Raw genomic sequence first — 19,553 nt, 5'->3', positions numbered from 1 at the left:
GAAAGGTGGATAGGTACCTGACTATTCAGATCTGATGACCAAACACAGGCAAAGCCATTTCAAGCAAAGTTTAAATTCTGAATGGTGGTCTTACATCAAGACGATACTGAGAATATCTTCCACTCTGGAACGTGCCGCAAATATACTTTATATTGTGAAATAATAAAAATACCCTGCCACGTGGCACGTTAACCGCTGGTATTGTCCTCCTGCCTTGCAGTGGTGCATGTGCGTTGCATTGCGTATTGTTCATGTGTTGCACCCCCGGTGTATTCGTTGCAGTTTTGAAACAATTATTGCAGTAGTAATAAAGCTGGGAGGCTTAACGATGTATATGGTCTGTAGCACCGGCCTGTCACAACAGTGATTTGTTTCAAGGTTTGCGATTTGAATCAATTTAATGGCGCCGATTATAAATCACTACGAAAATAATACAAATAAAATTGAAGTCTTTTTTTTTTGTTAAATAAATTATGTTATCTCTTTTTCAGTGACAATTCGTTGCTTCTTATCCACTATCTATAAATGTAATATGCATTTATGTATATATAAACCTTCCGGAAAAAAAATCTCTAAATGATAATAAAAACCCTATCCAAATCCGTTGCGTAGTTTAGAAGAACTAAGCGCACAAACAGACAAACGCGCATAGCGACTTTATTTTATAATATTTAGCGATTTTTTTTGTGCATTTTTAGTAGATCTTAATGTAAAATATGATATGTTGATGTAAAATCGTCAATATAATTCGACTCAAAAGAAATACCTTACTTCTATGCTACCTGTTTACACCTACACATATACCTAGATTTTACTGTTTCTATTTAATTTATATATTATTTTTTACTTATTATAAAACTTAAAAAACGTATTTTAAAATGTAAGTATGTAATTGTAAGTCTCTAACTTTAAGCTACAGATGTAAATATATAGTAGTTTTTAGCTTTAGTCGTAAGTCACTAGATATAAGTGTTCGATGTAAGTCAATACATTTAAGTCAGTAGTTATGAGCCTTATTCGTCAGTTACTACATACAAGTCTGAGATGTAAGTCACTAGTATTAAGTCAGTAGTTATCAGCTTTAGTCGTAAGTTACTAGATATACCGAAGTCTTAGACGTTAGTCACTAGTTATTAAGAATCCTAATCGTAAGCTAGCTGTATTTATTATTCAATGCATATATTTGTACAGCGCCCTTGAGGTTATTTTTATCTTCATAATACATATTTAAAAAATTAAATGTTATAAATATTCAAGCGAATATTTGCCAAACGGTTTAGAAATTCTTTCAGAAGGTGAAATAGCTGTCAACATGGTACCGATACCAAGTGGGTCTTTCGTTCTCAACTGCCTATACGGAGAAAGTGAGAATTGCTAATTTATTAAAAATCTCCTCAAATTATTCATAATCCGCTTAAAAACGGGTTTGCAGACCTTACGAATAAATTAACAGGTTTCCTGATAAACTTTTAGTACATGAAATGTATTTTATCACGATGTCAGAACACGTGTTCATGAAAATACTAATATTTTCGTATTTCGTCATCATATATTATCATGCACGTGCATGAACACTTGTTCGTGTATATTAGGAATTTACTAAAAGCTTATCAGGAAGCTGTCTGCAATCCCGTTTTCAACCAGATTACCAATAATTTGAAGAGATTCGAAATACTCCTCCAATAAACTCTCATTTAATTAACAATCTTTTGCTTATTCATTTTACGGACGATAGGTATTGTAAAATTTAAAAATACTTGCCAAGTAATAATAAAAAAGTTAAATAACATTAATAGACAGTGTGACCAGTTAACGGAGTGTGAATAATTAATAATAATGACTAATTATGATAGTTGCATTTAATTATTGCACGGTGTAATACCGTTTTATATAGGTACTTACTCGAAGTGTTTTCTTGCAGGTACACAACCAAATTTAAACTAAACGTTGCTTGAAACGACTTTAACTATGTTTATTTAAAAGCTTCAAACAATCATTTTCAGCACCCTAAATCAACAACTCTAATGCTAATATAAATCTCTTCAAATTATTCGTAATCCGATTAAAAACGGGATTGCAGGCCTTAGCGAATGAATTGATAGGTTACGTAATAAACTTTCAGTCAAACACACATGTGTTATCGCGATGTAGGTATTTTTACATTTTGTCATTGTATATTATCAAGACAAATGCAGGTGCATGGATACGTGTTCATATATATTAGGAATGTACTAAAAGTTTAGTAAGACAGTTTTAAATGGATTTTATTAAATCATCAATATTCTCATTCTCAGGGCATTTCAGAAAATCGTTGATAAAGTAAACTAAAACCTAAAATCTCTCGTAATTACCAATAGAATTAGAATGTTTAAAACAAAATTTTGAAAAATAAATAACCGCTCTCAAATAAATTTCGAGACTTTTAATTGCTTTTATGAATTTGTAAATATTCGTTTTTATCGTCTCCCATAACATTTTAATTTTGTGGCTTGAAGGGTTTACCAAACTACAGTCGAAATATTTGTATAAAAAACGAAGTATTAAAGTACCTAGCTTCATCCAATGTCCACAGGATTACGATTAAAGACAATCGACATTCTGGTATCTTCTGTCATTTTCGTTTTCATAAAAGACGTGTGAGAAGGAAGATTTTTATGAACGGCTTTTAGGACGATGTGCACACGATCTCTGTCTGGGACTAGAATATTATCAGGTAAAAATTCTTGCTTCATCTGAATAAAATGTATACATTGACAAAAAATAATTAAATAAAATGAGAACTGGTAGGAAGCTAGGTACCTACTCCAATTATTAAGTGTGACGATTTGATTAAATTTAAGACTGGCGTTCCAATTTTAAATTTATTGCCAGTCATAAAAAACGAGGTGAAAGTAGTGTCGTGAATTAACGGTACTTACTTACGCTAGAAGCAGGCGCAGTATTATGTCGCTTCCGTCACCAGCTTCGGTAGCCGTGATCGTCTAGTGGTTAGGACCCCACGTTGTGGCCGTGGTAACCCAGGTTCGACTCCTGGTCACGGCAGTGGTAAAACACTGTCATGGCGGAGTGTATTTTTTGTATTATTTTTTGAGAATATTTATTATTTTTATTGTGTTTTCCGCTAAAAATCATTTAATTTTTTTGTTTTTATTTAAGAACATAGACATTAAATACCCGAATAATCTAAAAATATTAACTGGAAAATTAATAATATGATCAGTAGATAAATGAACAATTAGAAAAAAATTGTTTTATTTTATCAATGTATTTATTTCGATTTTTTTTTCATATGGCAAACAGAGTATTGAACTCACCGCTCTGTTCAGTTGATAAACAAACAATATTATTATCATTAAATGGGATAAAAAGTGTTACACAGAAACATAAGAAAAATGGCTTACGATTAGTAAGCATGTTTATTAAAGACGTCATGTTATTTGCTCATAGGTTTTAATCTGGTAAAACTTATCAAGACAAAACATTACATTTTTGACTTTGTTGCAAGAAATTACCGTTATTAAATAACACTACAAAACTAATAAAATCCATTCGGAAGATAAAAAAATAGTATTTTTATGAATTATGGCAGCTGTTGTTGGCAGCTTTCAAAGCTATCTTGAAAAATGTAACTGTAGATAGGTAAATGTAGATACAGGAATAACAACGCTATTTTATCCTGAACTAGCCAATAAATGATTGCACACAATTGTCCGGTAAAAAAACTAACCTAACTTTTAGTCATCAAAAAATCTTACTAAACATCTGCGCATTCAGTACAATATCCCCCTGAAACTGACGTGAGATGAGAAGTGGTCCACCTGAAAATAGAAGCATGTATATAGATACAGATATAGTCCAGTTAGTAGTTATAATTATATAGGAGCAAGGGCACACGCACGAAGCCAGATCACATCTCAGCCCTGACCTGTTACAGCGCTTCAGAATCAATGTCGAAATATTTCCACATAATAAATATTCGGATACATTTGATAAGAATTCTTTGCGATGTGAAATTTATAGGTGTTATGTGGTTTGTTAATATTTACAAACACTCGAGATTATATACTCTTTTGACAATTATTTCTTATCGGTGACGATAACAGATTGGTATACATATTAATGTAGGTACCTACTTTTCTTCGTTGAACGTAATAACTTTAAAATAATTGAGTAAAACATTAAAAAAACGCTGCGAATATTCCGAATTTAAAATCGAATAAAACTTCACTATTTTATTGGATTTTAATAAAGATTCAAATCATTTGACAATAAATTTCAACTCATTGCATTAGTTGATTCACATTAGTTGATGAATATATTTATATTTAATGGCAACGGGTTGAATAAAAATTATGGTTCGATCTTGGAAATTGAATTTTAAAACTGTCCAGTAGTTTTAAAATATTCGAGAAGTCAAAGTTATTTAAAAACTTTAGGTTTTTATCGGTTGCCATGGTCGTCACGTGAATATATAACATGATCTTACTTTTACTCCGTCGTTATTGCGGCGCTTCCAACAACTTGTCCTAAACAATATATATATTTTTTTAGATTTATTTTGTTCCACAATAAGTGATACCTACGAAAATACTGGCCGACTTTTACATTTACTTCCCAAATCAAACTAATCTTAAATTTATTACATTTATTTTTTAAGTTAACACATATCAATGTAATATTTAATCATTTAAAAAATAAGATAATATTAAAACATCAAAACAAAACACGGAACTGAAAAAGACACGAAAATAAACAAAAGGTAACGGTTGCAACTGGGGATCGAACCTAAGACATCTGTCTTACAGGGACAACACTCGAACCACTAAGCTATACCTGCTTATTGTTTGTCATTTTTGTCGATCTCATAATATTTTAATTTAAGAATTACCAAAATTATCCTCATTAATTCAGATATTGTTTTTATTCCTGGAACTTTGTGACCAACAAAAATATGCCATAAATAAAAAAATAATCAGGTTACAATAGCTCAGTAGTTATTAGTGTTGTCCCGCTAAGATCCCAAGTTGAAACCGTTACCTTTTTATAAAATTTGATGCGTTTTATGCTGTTTCAATGTTTCCTTTTTATTTTTTATTAAAGTTAACCTCCTTTTCAATTGAATCTATTTAAAAAACAACACTGGGCAGTCTGCACCTTGTCATCAGTTCTCACATTCGTGTTACAAGACAAAATGGTACACGTGTTTGAAAATGTGTCTCAAACTGACAGACGAAATGAAAGTCTTTACAAAATAAATTGAAAAGACAGCGTAGAAAAGTCCAGAAAAAAGCTGTAAAGTCCACCTCAAATAGATGGGTAACATACGTTATTTTATAATTTTATAGCTTTTGGCAAGCCTGTTTATTCTGTAATCGCACTGATAATATTATTTCGATAACATTACATCAGGTTTATTTCGGGTGAGGATATTTGTATCGGCAGTTTCGAGATATTCATCGCCGCTCCATTAAAACATCGTAAATACTGAAAATCTCGAAATAACTGCCGAAGCTGGTGGAATATTTACAATTTTTAGAAGTAACATTCGCATGATCAACAGATTTCTTCGGCTTTTGGCCAAAGCTGCGTGGCGTTTTTTAACGTTGTGAATTGCAATATGTAGTAACATATGAACGATTTGTTAATGGTATTAGTTATTCTTATATTATTTATTTATTTATTTATTAAACGCCATACAAGGCTTTTACAGTAATGTGAAACATTAGATTATAAGTACACAGTTCAGGGCTGTCAGAGACTTGACAATTAAAAATAACATTTTTCATTAAAATAATACATCCGTTAGCCAACACTATAAGACATCTGAAGCAAGCAGTTAATATTGATGCTATACATATACATTTCATATATATGTATATGTGGAATGTATATGTATAGAACACCATACATATGTTACACATAAAGAAGAACATGTCAGTATGATGCAGTACAAACAGACATTTAACATTTCACAAACATATCAGTTACATTCACAACCAAGTATTTTCGTCTTGATGCAAGACGGTGAGGTTTTGAAAATATCAAAAAGGTCTGTATACGTGTTGGCAGTGCGGTGAAAACGCGCCAACGGTGAATGATACAAATAGTTAGTGCTATGATTGTCACTGTGGAAAAAATGGTGGAGTCGAGTTGATTTAACAGGGACACGAAAATTTATAACACTTAACATTTGAGGGCAGTCTATGAGATTGTTCAGTAATTTAAAAAGTATAAGTATGTCATTAATAGTTCGCCGGGTAGAAAGATTATCAAATATAAGTATGTACCTACACACGATCAATTTTGTCGCAACCAAAGTTCTAAGATAGGAGAATGTGGGCCATAGGAGAAAAAATAATTTCTAAAACACAAAAAGGCCGTTCTTCAATCATAGTAGATATATCATGTATGGTAGGAACTAGTAACAATACGATACTTGATTCGTCTCATCGTAACCTTCTATTATTCTGACTCTTGACATGGCCCGACCCAATAATTTGGTTCATTTAATCGTGCCATGTCTTCCTGGGACGACCCCGACTTTTTCTACCTTTCGCATTCTAGCCATACATTCTCCTTGCACACCTTTCTTCGTCCATTCTTCACACGGTCATACATGGTTTTCTCTCATTTCTACAGCAATCAGTTACAATGGCAACATACACTGGTAACTTATATTGCTAATTTTCATTGTTAACTTGCATTGCTAACTTTTATTAGCAATCGCAAGACTGTTTGATTTGGTACCTATTTTATCATTTTTGGTGTAACAGTAACATCCTCTGAAGATACATACTTGTCGTTACTCCACTTTGGATACAATTTGAATTTGTAATTTGTAAAAAGAATTAAGTTTAAAAAAATATATATGACGAGTGATGAACTTCGAAGATGTCAAAACAATATATATGACGAGTGGTGAACTTCGAAGATGTCAAAACAATATATATGACGAGTGGTAAACTTCGAAGATGTCACAACAATATATATGACGAGTGGTAAACTTCGAAGATGTCAAAACAATATATATGACGAGTGGTAAACTTCGAAGATGTCACAACAATATATATGACGAGTGGTAAACTTCGAAGATGTCAAAACAATATATATGACGAGTGGTGAACTTCGGAGATGTCAAACAATATATATGACGAGTGGTGAACTTCGAAGATGTCAAAACAATATATATGACGAGTGGTGAACTTCGAAGATGTCAAAACAATATATATGACGAGTGGTGAACTTCGAAGATGTCAAAACAATATATATGACGAGTGGTGAACTTCGAAGATGTCAAAACAATATATATGCCGAGTGGTAAACTTCGAAGATGTCACAACAATATATATGACGAGTGGTAAACTTCGAAGATGTCAAAACAATATACAGGGTGTCCGGAAACTCGTAGTACAAGCGGGAAACTGGTGAATCTACATCACATTTGGAGTCGATTTTGTAGTATATATTTTTTTGATTTGAGCTTTCGTTATCGAGTAAATCGAGTTTGAAGTTGATTTTTTTTTTTTTTTTAATCATTTCTTATAAATTATTACTGAAGATCAAAGTACCCAACTAATTAAAACTATTTGAAAGTAAAACAAATGAAGAAACTCGGATTTGAAGCATTATTTTGAAATCACCCTTCATTTAACCCGGTGTAATCATAAAATATTTCTGCTCTGCAGGGTTAAAACATCTGTTGTTCAACCCTAAACACCAGAAAAAACTTTAACCCTAAAATAGCCGAAAAATATTTTTTTTTGGTTTTTTTTTTTTTTTTGTCAAAATGCTCAAATCAAAAAACTTTATGTTTTTTTGGGTTCCCCATGTGGTGTAGATTCTCCAGTTTCCCGCTTGTACTACGAGTTTCCGGACACCGTGTATATGACGAGTGGTGAACTTCGAAGATGTCAAAACAATATATATGACGAGTGGTGAACTTCGAAGATGTCAAAACAATATATATGACGAGTGGTAAACTTTGAAGATGTCAAAACAATATATATGACGAGTGGTAAACTTCGAAGATGTCAAAACAATATATATGACGAGTGGTAAACTTCGAAGATGTCAAAACAATATATATGACGAGTGATAAACTTCGAAGATGTCACAACAATATATATGACGAGTGGTAAACTTTGAAGATGTCAAAACAATATATATGACGAGTGGTGAACTTCGAAGATGTCAAAACAACATATATGACGAGTGGTGAACTTCGAAGATGTCAAAAAAGATTTGAAGATACAAATAGTTTTTTGCCTACATATTTATTTGCGTCAATGATACATTATTATGCAAATAAAAAATATTTAATAGTGAGCAATTTTTTAACGGGATGTCATTTTATGTCACATTAAAAAAATGGCTTTTGTTATGTTAGCCAAAATAATAATTAATTGCTGTGTGATCTTCGCAATTTATTTTTTTTAATCGGTTCTATGAACAGCTGGTTGTAAGGTGAAGAAGCATGCGGGAAATAAGCTGGTTTTGTATGAGCAAATGCGGATCGATGAGTATACTGTAAGAATAGTACAGAGTGGGCGGTGGGCAGGAGTAACCACTGCCGCCCACTCCAAGTGAGTGCCATCGAATACAATAAGATGGATTTAATAAGATGACCATCAGAACCGCAAGAAGAAGATCCATTAGAAGCTATTTTACCACATTTCATTGTCAATAGCTTTTCAAATAGCTGCAGTTTGGGAGGCGACCAAATTCTTGTCGGGTTTTAAAACAACGAGTTTTGGGTCCAGAAGAAAGCGGACTATTATCTGCCACTTTGGCGGTCAATTATATCATAATTTTAAAAAAATATACGGATTTTTTATGACGGTCTCCATGGTCGAGGAGTAAGGCTTTTGACTAGCAAACTGGAAGTCGCGGGTTTTATTTAATTAATGTGTTTTATTTCACAATTAACTCATTGAAAATGAGTTAATTAGTCTACTCAAATCATTTGTACTCACAAATTGAGGTAAAAATGAATATAATCGGACATATATAAGTATGTATGAAAACGCACCAAAACGCACACACATATCCCTCTAGAACCATAGAGTGTCGAGCAAACCCACGTTATTAGAGTCTTATGTCGCCTTTAATAACTATTTATTATTAACTAACGCGGATATTTATATTAAAAAAACTAATATATTCAGAATCAGCGGTTGTTTCTGTTTTGTTTAGAGGTTAATTAGGTTTTGCACATCAAACATTAAACACACGCTATCGAAAATACTAATATATATACATCGGTGTTTATTACTTTTAACTGTGTTGTCCTAATAAAATTAGGGCAACATAGTTCAAATGAAGGGCAAATTAAAGCTTGGCTAGTTTCTCGATTAAAATACAGTCCTGTCTTTAATCGGCAAGCGCACACTCACCTAGTGATTAGTCGTTCATGAACGAGCTGCACATTTGATCTAGCTCTTTTTGATGAACCATATTCGTACGACTCTCGGTAAACCGTACCATTGTACGTACCGTACCGTACAAACGCTCAATTGAGCGTTTACTCTTTTTTTATAAAATTATCCAAGCATTAATTGTTATTACATACGACTGACATTCCGACATCTGGACATATGTACCTACACCTGCTATCTACCTAGCATCTTATTTTTCTCGTGGTATGAGGCGGCGCATTGGTACCAAAAATAGTATGATAAATCATAGGGAGCTGGGAGGCGTATCGGGGGAGTCGTAGCAGGGGAGCCGTACCGGGATAGCCGTATCGGGCGTGAGTAGTATTATCATTGCTACGCTCACGGCTCCGGTTCAATTGAGCCCTCGTTCAATTGAGTCGACTCTTTGAGCCGTACGTAAGTATTGAGCTGGTACCGTGGATCTAAAATAAGTCATGACCATCACTACTCTTACCGCACTTGACAATTGAGTGAAATCATCACGTGTAAGCTTAAACATACGTGGAACAATGATTTATGGGCACTGAGATAAAACAGCTTCGCCGAAGCGTTAATGAGCCGCAAAATATGAAAAATAATTGGTACTTACTTTAATCAAAGTTAATCTATTTTATGCACTGTTAAATGCTCTCATTTATTACGTCAGAGAACCAGAATAAAATATATATTTTTGTGATGATTTATGAAGTAGTTTTTTGCCCCTTTCTTGCATTTTATAAATTGTGGTGGGTTCCTAAGTGTATTACGTGGGTGTTTCTCATACCCACACTTATAATAAGAAATGATTTAATTGCTTTTAAGATTCTAAAAGTAAAGTGTACCTACCTGCTCTGGAAAAAATGAAATTGGATCATCTATTAAAAGTGTGATATAGGATTCAGCAATGTCGCAAATACGTCTGTAGCACTGCAGGGTGTCGGTGGGTGTCTACTGAAATCATATGAATGGTATAAATGGGGAGAAATATATAAAAAAAAGCCTCTATCGAAGCTATAGTCAAGTTAGTCCCTTTGAAGCTGGGCGTACTGTATAGGGATAGCAGATATTTTAATAATGCATAAGTGTGCCCCACTGTTCAATTTAGCAGCCACTTCTGAAGTTCCATAATACCTTTTAAAAAATCCTTGACTCTGTGCAGAAACGGGCATCCGTGTAATAGATTCACCTTTCTTAAAAAAACGGAATGCAACGCAACGAATGAATGTTTCAGGTAGGTGTGCTGAACTTATTCTACTTATATGCAATGAAAGATGCTCCGAGGAACTAGCATCGTTGATCCGTTAGGGACCGGTGCATAGTGACATTTGTCATATGATAATGGGTCGCTTCTATGACTCGTTCTTGAATTCAACTGCTCTACTGTGGAACGATTTTCTGACCTCTATGATTTCTCCCTCCTACAACATGAAAGGAGTGAACATGGGTCTCTTCAAGACCTTGTGTTCAATTTAAAAAAAACTATTATTTACACATACTTTTTTAAATCACAGCTGGAATTTACATTGTGCTCTTTATCAAATTTTGTTACTAAGAAGAGCTTAGAAGCAACGTAAGCCATTATTTTTATACAATACGTAAAACTCATTATTATTATTGTTGTTAGTGAAGTGATATCCATGACTGCAAGTAGGAGCGCAAACATTTCCGCAGATAGCAACAAATTTATTTTATAGGGGACTTCAAACATGTTTTTTCGCAGAATTTTGGTTTTGTATTTCCCGTTTCAGCTCGGCCGGGTGGTTCTGTCGAGACCACAGCCAGTCCTGGCGGCAACCGAGCGGAATGGTATAATTTAAGTTAAACAATCCGAATAAACACGGCCTTCATTAGGTGGGCTCGCCATCTTGGCCCGTCCCCTCACCTCCTCCCACAACCCCAACCACCCGTCCACAACCTTTCGCAACCACCCCCAATCCACCCTCTCAATTCTCCCACCCCTATGGCCGGACCAATCAGCTCTTCGCTTTTACATTTTATTTATTTTCCGTCCCCAAGCGGGGTAGGTATTTGGTTCGAGGTAGGTGGGCTATGGTTCCTACCCCGGCTCTGATTGCCGGACAGCGGAAGGGTTCACGGGCTGTGTAAACTGACAAGGTATCGCTGATCAAATACGGTATTTTTGGTATGTAAAAATATATATTGGGGGTTGGTAAATACCTACCTATCAAGGTAAGTTGCACGTGGACACGAAATAAGGTTCTTTACACGTGTGAATCGATTTAATAACAGTTTACACTTAAGATACTTGATGATGACAGTAATGTTCCAATCGTTCCTTCAAGGTTACAACGTACCATTTGATCATTTTTACTATTCAATTTTCAAAATTTTCCAGCATTAAAATGCTGCAGCACGAAATGTATATATTTACTGTCATGAAGTTTATTAATTTTTATTTTTATTATAAAACTTTGACATAATAGAATTTACATATTTAATAATCACGCAAAGTTTTCACAAGGCAGATTGTCTGCAGATTCCATCATTTTTCTTATTATTTAATTTTTAGAACTCCTTCACAATTTCAAGCATCGCTTTTATATATTTAATTAAATTATTATTCAGTTTATAAAAAAAAAAACAGTTTAACATATTATTAGTAGAGTATTATTTTTGTAGTGTCCTCCAGTGTAGAGATAATGTAAAAAATTGAATATACTGCACATTATGACGAAGGAAAGAACCTTACCCTTACGATTCAAACAAGTATCGAAACAAAATATCCAGGAAATTTTTACAAACCTTATCTGTAAACGTAAAGACACACCTGTATCAAGATTGACACTAAAAAAAGAAAGGGATCCTCCAAGGATGCATCCTTTCACCAGTGTTAAATAGCAATAACATATTAATTTTTAATATACACTGTGAAAATATAAACGTTTTTCTTTTCTTTATATAGTTATGCAAAAAGAAAAACGATCAAGTTTTGATCAAGATGTTAAAATTATGTGCTAACATAATAAACAATACTCTTGGAATTCATTCATACTGTAACCAACATGCAACATGTAGGCATCTGTTTGGAACTAAAAACAAAATTTATACTTCAATAACACGGAACCATAAACATTGCGTTTTTATCTCTGATCTCATCTGAGTGATTCCATGAGATGGAAATTTACCGGATAAATTGAATACGAACAAAATTGCATTTGCAAAACAAAGATTATTAAAAAAATTCTTAATAATTTACAGAAATCGGGATATTTTTTGTAAACGAATATAATTCATATTAATGAATAAAAAAAATCATGACGTAATTTTTTTTTATCTAACAATAAATTAACTTACTACCTATTAAATTAACCACCTGCTTTAAATAGTTTAAAAAAAAAAAATTTTTCTGGTTTGACTATCGATTGATCCTTTCTACCCACGAACTGGAGTCGGCAACTCCACCAACCTCGCCAAATACCGATCGGGTAGGATCAACATTTATTTCGTTTATTAACTGCTGTAATGTCATCCGACTTCAGAGAAATGCATATATGTCGCATGTGAACACCAAAAGTTGACAGAATGCATTGTCATCGATAACGAGTCTATCTGCCGACTTTCAGCTCGATCGAATGTCGGGAAGCAGGTTAATTTCCACTTCCAATATTTGTATTCATTCATTACCGAAAACTAAGTTAAATTCTAATAGAAGAATTAAATAAGAAAGATTTCTATTGTGGTTTGGATATATAGAGCGAATGAACAGGAGAGTATAGGAAAATATTATTTTGTATGATGTAATAAATTAATTTAGAACTACTTGCACTTCTTATTTCAATAAACTTTTATTAATAGACAATTACAATTCGTGAGCAAGTGAACCTTGATTTAAAAAATCTCTCCATCTCTTCACCCACTTTCTTCTCATTTATTTTTTTGTATTATTATAACTCATACTTACAGTTTATTCATTCTTCAGTTGTTAAGATTAAGAACTATTCTTTTCCCAGACGAAATTACTGAGATATGGACGTACGTAATAGGTACGTTAAACTCTGTATAATTTACTCCACCTACCTTGTTACTTGTATAACATGTACTGCACGTCTAAATAAATAAATAAATATGACGCAAAGTTGAATTGACAAACAAATCATGGGACGATCAAGTGAAGTTATTTAGTTAGATTGCGTTTGAGAGGATGCCTCTTTTGTCGGTTGAAAGCTTATTCCAATGGAAAACAAGTACTTTAAAGGGAAACTGATGAATGTTATGTGACGGGAAGAGATAAATATTATGTGACGGGACGAGATAAATGTTATGTGATGGTACGAGATACATATTATGTGACAGGACGAGATAAATGTTATGTGACGGGACGAGATAAATGTTATGTGACGGAACGAGATAAATGTTATGTGACGGGACGAGATAAATGTTATGTGACGGGACGAGATAAATGTTATGTGACGGGACGAGACAAATGTTATGTGACGGGACGAGATAAATACTATGTGACGGGACGAGATAAATGTTATGTGACGGGACGAGATAAATGTTATGTGACGGGACGAGATAAATGTTATGTGACGGGACGTGTAAAAAAACGGAGAAATTTTGAATTTTTTATTGATTTTATTAATGATTCTATAGTGATTTTGGTTATAGCAGAACAGAAGAGAAAAAAGAGAATCACTACGTACATCATCGAATGTTATTATTGTATTTTAGTATATATTTATGATTGGCTTATGTGTAAAATAAGGATAATAACTTAACGAACTGAATGAATAAAATGAAAAAAGAAAAACAGTAGTTAATTTGACAACTTACATTAGGTAAGCGCAGATATTCTATTTCAAAGGGGCAGCAAATAACAAACACCCTGCCCGATTTAAAAATAAACATCGTTTCACCCTCTCCCATCCACCCTGCGATAATTGCGTTACGATCAGTTGCGAATAGTGTTCACCGAACCGCACGAAAACCTGTTTGTTTTGAAAATTTCCCAAATATCCAGTTAAGCGTAGTATGGTTCACAATTAGCCGGGCCGGGTTACGAACCCGCGAGGTTCAGTCCACAATCAGCACCGTTACACATCGCTACACATAATTGCAAGGTGCATCGATTGCAAAGCTTTTCAACTGCGTGGCTTTTTTATATGCACTAAAACATTGAGCCTTGCACCCAATGGACAATAATTGGTTAGCCGGTTTAAACCATTGCACAAATAAGCTTTTTTGTAGTTGATTGGGATTAAAGGCTAGCCTCATCATGTTGTTGATTTTTTTTTTGTTTATCTGATTTGATTGTTGATCGTTACATAAGGATTTTTTAAAACTTTACAGCAGAATCTAAACACAATTTTTACCTACATTTTATTTTATATGCTCGCTTAATTTTAATTCTTTAATATTTCTTATGTCACTGTGACAACTATCCATTTAAAGAGTGTTCTAGAGTAAAAGAAGTTGTAAATTATCTGTATATCGTTTTCCAATAAGATGTGTTATTTTGATATTCAATCATAAAAGATCAATGGTTTCGTTGCTTGTGTGGCACGTAGCGCCGTTTTGTTGAAAGTAAACGTTGTCTAGATCAATACCATCCAATTCCGGCCATAAAAAATCATTAATCATCTCTCGATAGCGCAATCCATTCACCGTAACTGTTGCTCCAGCCTCATTTTCGAAAAAGTAAGGTCCGATGACTCCGCCGGACCATAAACCGCACCAAACAGTCACACGTTAAGGATAGAGAGGCTTTTTAATAATAACTCTCGTTTTCCGAGCCCCACCGAGCCAAGCCACCGAGGTGGAAATGGGCCTCATCACTCAAGATGATTTGCATTTGATTCACTCAAGTGAATTTTAATAATTTCAATGCGTTGTTGAAGCGTGTATCGTTTCATTTTTATTAATAACGTTGTTTCTAATTGTTAATGTCAAAAAATGACAGCTTCAAAAGTAACATCTACCGAAATAGCGGGCTATTCAAAATAACACCTCTTATTGGAAAACCCTGTATATTCGTACTTGATTACTAACATGGCTAAGGTCATTTAATGCATTTACAGTCAATTGTGGTCTGAGTGCGCCTGAGAATTTCTTCAATTCTGGATCGAAATGCAAATATAACAAAATACAACATTTTTAATTCTTAATTTCAATGCTGCAGTAAAGACACAAAAAAGTAAATGTTTAACAGTAAAACATCAACGGGCAGTAGTTTTTAAATCCATGTATTTTTTTATTACCTCTTTTGGTGTCGGTATTACGTAAATAAACCACCAAAATTTAAGAAACTATGTGCCAAAAACGAGCCATTTCATTTTGTGTGTTGCATTAAAGTGTTCTTCTAAATAAATAATTGTCTTTTCCACATATTTTATTATTATTTTCCACACTTTTACGATTATACGAAACAACGACTTTACAGAACAAAAAGACCCACTAAAAAGTATTTTTAATACTCAACAAAACAGAATAATGGCAGATTTTCAACAGTCAAAGACACAAAAAAGTAAATGTTTAACAGTAAAACATCAACGGGCAGTAGTTTTTAAATCCATGTATTTTTTTATTACCTCTTTTGGTGTCGGTATTACGTAAATAAACCACCAAAATTTAAGAAACTATGTGCCAAAAACGAGCCATTTCATTTTGATCAAACTGTGAACGAAAAAACCTTTTAATTCAGTGTGTAGTGTGTTTACCGAATAACCTTTAATCTTCCCTGCAAAATAATCCTGCTGTAAAACTCAGTCAGAAAACCGACTAGTATTGCATTAAACACATTGACATTTAAAATTAAAGTGTTCTTCTAAATAAATAATTGTCTTTTCCACATATTTTATTATTATTTTCCACACTTTTACGATTATACGAAACAACGACTTTACAGAACAAAAAGACCCACTAAAAAGTATTTTTAATACTCAACAAAACAGAATAATGGCAGATTTTCAACACTATAATTAAGGCGATTTTTTTCAAGACATCGGCTAACATTTGCATATGTAGGTCAGTTTCATAAACTCCAATAATCGTGGCGCCTCTATTTCGGTTTCCAAGTAACCTTCAATATAACCTTATATTTCCAATTCCACGAAACTGGATTAGTGGCACTGTGTAAATCATTCAATATGTTTTCATTTTTTAATGAATTTTCAATTAATTGATTTATTTGTTCACGTTTGTGACTTTCACATCAGACTTTTAGCACTTAAATCTTCTGCGAATTAGACAGTTAATCTCAGGATACACTTCCTTCCCGTATTTTTCGCAAATTCTCTTAATCAATAAAACTCCGGCTTCAATAAAAATTCGACTTTTATTGTCATAGATTGACAATGGCAGGCAGTTGGAATAATTTGTACGCCAACATTGAGCTCATTACAGAAAACCGAATATACTAATCGAGTGCCATATATTGGTAAGCGCCTACAATAATATCAAGGATATTACATAACTGTGCAGAAATGGGTGGCCCTTTGGAAAACTACATTTGAGATTACAGGCGTCATGTAGAAATGCCATACTTTTCTACTGGTAAGGAATTAGCATCATAGTCGGGAAACAAAACAATATATTTTTTCTTATCCAATAGTAGGTATTATAAAATCGTTGACAGCCCTGTTTTACTAAAGCCAAATTGCAATACTTACCCAGCTATTCCAAGTAGAATTAATGTTGAAGGCAACAATAACCTTACTACTAATTACTATATTATAATATTTTGCTAGATTATACATGTGAAAAAGTCACTTTTTTATACATATTAATATTCTGTTCAAATAAAATATTCTCTGTTATTATAAAATTCTAGGCTTTACTAGAATTTACTTTATATTAATTACTATTCATTATCATAAACACCTCATACCTCGATTTATGTCAGGTTTTATACAAACCTAGTATTCATTCCACTATTTCCATACTAGTAGATATTTCTTTTAATTATGTATTGTTTAACTGATCGTCTATTAACAACTGTATCAATTGAAACAATATTTTTGTGTACACATTACTTGTTCTGTAATCACATTATTGTATCACTCTATTGTAAAAACCATTTTATGGCGTTTAAATAAATAAATAAATAACTGTTTTCTAGTGTGATGGCACAAAACAATATGTTTAGTTTTAATGCACTGATTAAAACTTTTGCCCACAGCAAAATATAGGTAGGTACCTTCACGAAAATGCTCGCAATGGCATATAAAAATAGACAGAATATTAATAGGCGCAAATTTGAATGGTAGACAAAGTCAGGAACGCCCCAGGAAGACATGGTACGATCAAGTGAACCAAATAGTCGAGTCGTGCCATGTAAGGAGTCAGAATAACAGAAGAATATGTATGGGACGATGTATGAGTGTGAATGAGGCAAGGAGATTGTGTGCCAAGACCGAGTTCTCAAGAATTGGCGTGATGGTTTGTTAGAATTGCTGGTATCTCTCATACCTATTTTTTAGGAATATTCTACAATACTTCCATTTCATATTCCAGGTCTGGTTCCAAAATCGTAGAGCGAAGTTTCGCAAACAGGAGCGGCTCGCCCAGCAGAAGGTGTCGGGTCCTGGGGACTCCAAGGGCTCCGGGGTGGGTGGGGACCCTGCGGGGGGCGGCCGGGGCGGTGGCGGTGAGCCCCGCGCTGCGCCCCCTTCGCCCCCTGCGGCGGGGGCCTGTCCCACTCCTGGCTCCACGGCAAGCCTCTCCTCGCACCACTCCTCCAGTGGGGATATCAAGCCTCTTAATAATGGATCAGGTAATTAATAAACCAATGTAAAAATTATACAAATTATATAACAAACATTATTTTATTAATCCTTAAAAAGTGGAGGTGATTTAGTAAAAATAAGTCACCAAACGTAACAAACCAATTTTGCAATTCGTCATAAAATTCAAATTTTGCAATTCGTCTGTAAATTTGTTTCTACGTTCCGCTTCTGTTGCAAGATGGTGGCCGTTTTAATGATTTAGTTGTTTATTTGGACTTTCTTTTTGACCTGAAGAAAGTTGAAAAAAGAATGGTCATTGAAATAGTGTCGTTCCTTTGGACAACTTTTATAACTCCTTATTTTTTAAGGTTACGTAAATGATATGTCTTATAATAAGGTACCAGTAAGTACACAGAGAAAAATGATAAACTTTTAGTTAATCATGAAAATATTTGATGCCAGAATACGTATTCGTAAAAATCCGAATATATTTTCCATTTCAACGAAAATTCATCGTATCGTCATGATCATGATTTTGACATCTAGGCAAATTGAAAAAACATTCTTATATTGAATATTACTTTTTTTTAAGAAAGACAACATTCCCGGGTTACGAATAACCTGACAATATTTGAAAATCTCGTACTACTACCGCAGTAAGCTGAAAATGTTGCTTGTGTTGTGAAGGACTTAGCCAGCCGAGGAATTGGACACACTACGCCTGGGTGGGACCCAAACGCAATGTCAACTCAGCCACCGAGCGGTCATAGGATTGATGTTTTATTAACAAAGCCTGTTAATTTATCGCGAAGGCAAAAATCAATTTCTCTCCGTGTATTTAAGTACCGACTTACAAATGTTACGATTTCAGAGGAAAATTTTCGTTTTGATTTATTAAATCAGATTTCTGTTTTTTAGAAATATGCTTTTAGAACTACTAGTTTAATATTTTCACGCTAGCTTTAATACTTCGAATATGTAACTATATTTTCCGCTGCACTATACAGTTAATTGTTTTCCGAAATAGATTGAAGGTCAGTAGGGTATCCATTTAAAACAATCTAAAATCTCGTTACCAAGCAAGTGGGTGGCTGAGAACATTTTCCTAAAATAGCTTATATACGTTTCTAGCGAATAATGAGTATTCTCAAAGGAATGCACCGATAAACGAACGAACAATAATAATTCAACACGGCGCCCGGGTACCACTGCACATTGCAAATCTCTCATACATTGCTTACTTTGAAAGTTATTTGTGGATGAAAACGTTACAAATCAGTTATTTCCATGTGAAATACTTTTTGATTTAGTTATTAACGAGCTCCCACAGTTTTTCATCAAACCCAGCCATCACCCGATGAACTAAGAGTGGGTAGTTTTAGAATAAAACAGTGCGGTTCATTATACATTCTTCTTTTTAAAACATTTTTTTTAATGTGTAACTGCACAAGAGTCC

The 19,553-nt window shown here is 33.7% G+C and overlaps 1 non-coding gene across 1 annotated transcript; it reads left to right on the top strand.

Annotated features, from left to right (window-relative positions):
- The first annotated feature begins 2,970 nt into the window (after positions 1 to 2,970).
- Positions 2,971 to 3,042, top strand: TRNAH-GUG (transfer RNA histidin (anticodon GUG)). Its single transcript has one exon. It is a non-coding gene; the product is annotated as a tRNA-His (tRNA).
- The last annotated feature ends 16,511 nt before the right edge of the window (positions 3,043 to 19,553 follow it).

The sequence above is a fragment of the Hesperophylax consimilis genome, chromosome 5 (genome assembly GCF_061612785.1).
Source record: "Hesperophylax consimilis isolate HC1 chromosome 5, BYU_Hcon_1.0, whole genome shotgun sequence".
NCBI lineage: Eukaryota > Metazoa > Arthropoda > Insecta > Trichoptera > Limnephilidae > Hesperophylax > Hesperophylax consimilis.
This window is presented reverse-complemented; position numbering and strand designations above follow the sequence as displayed.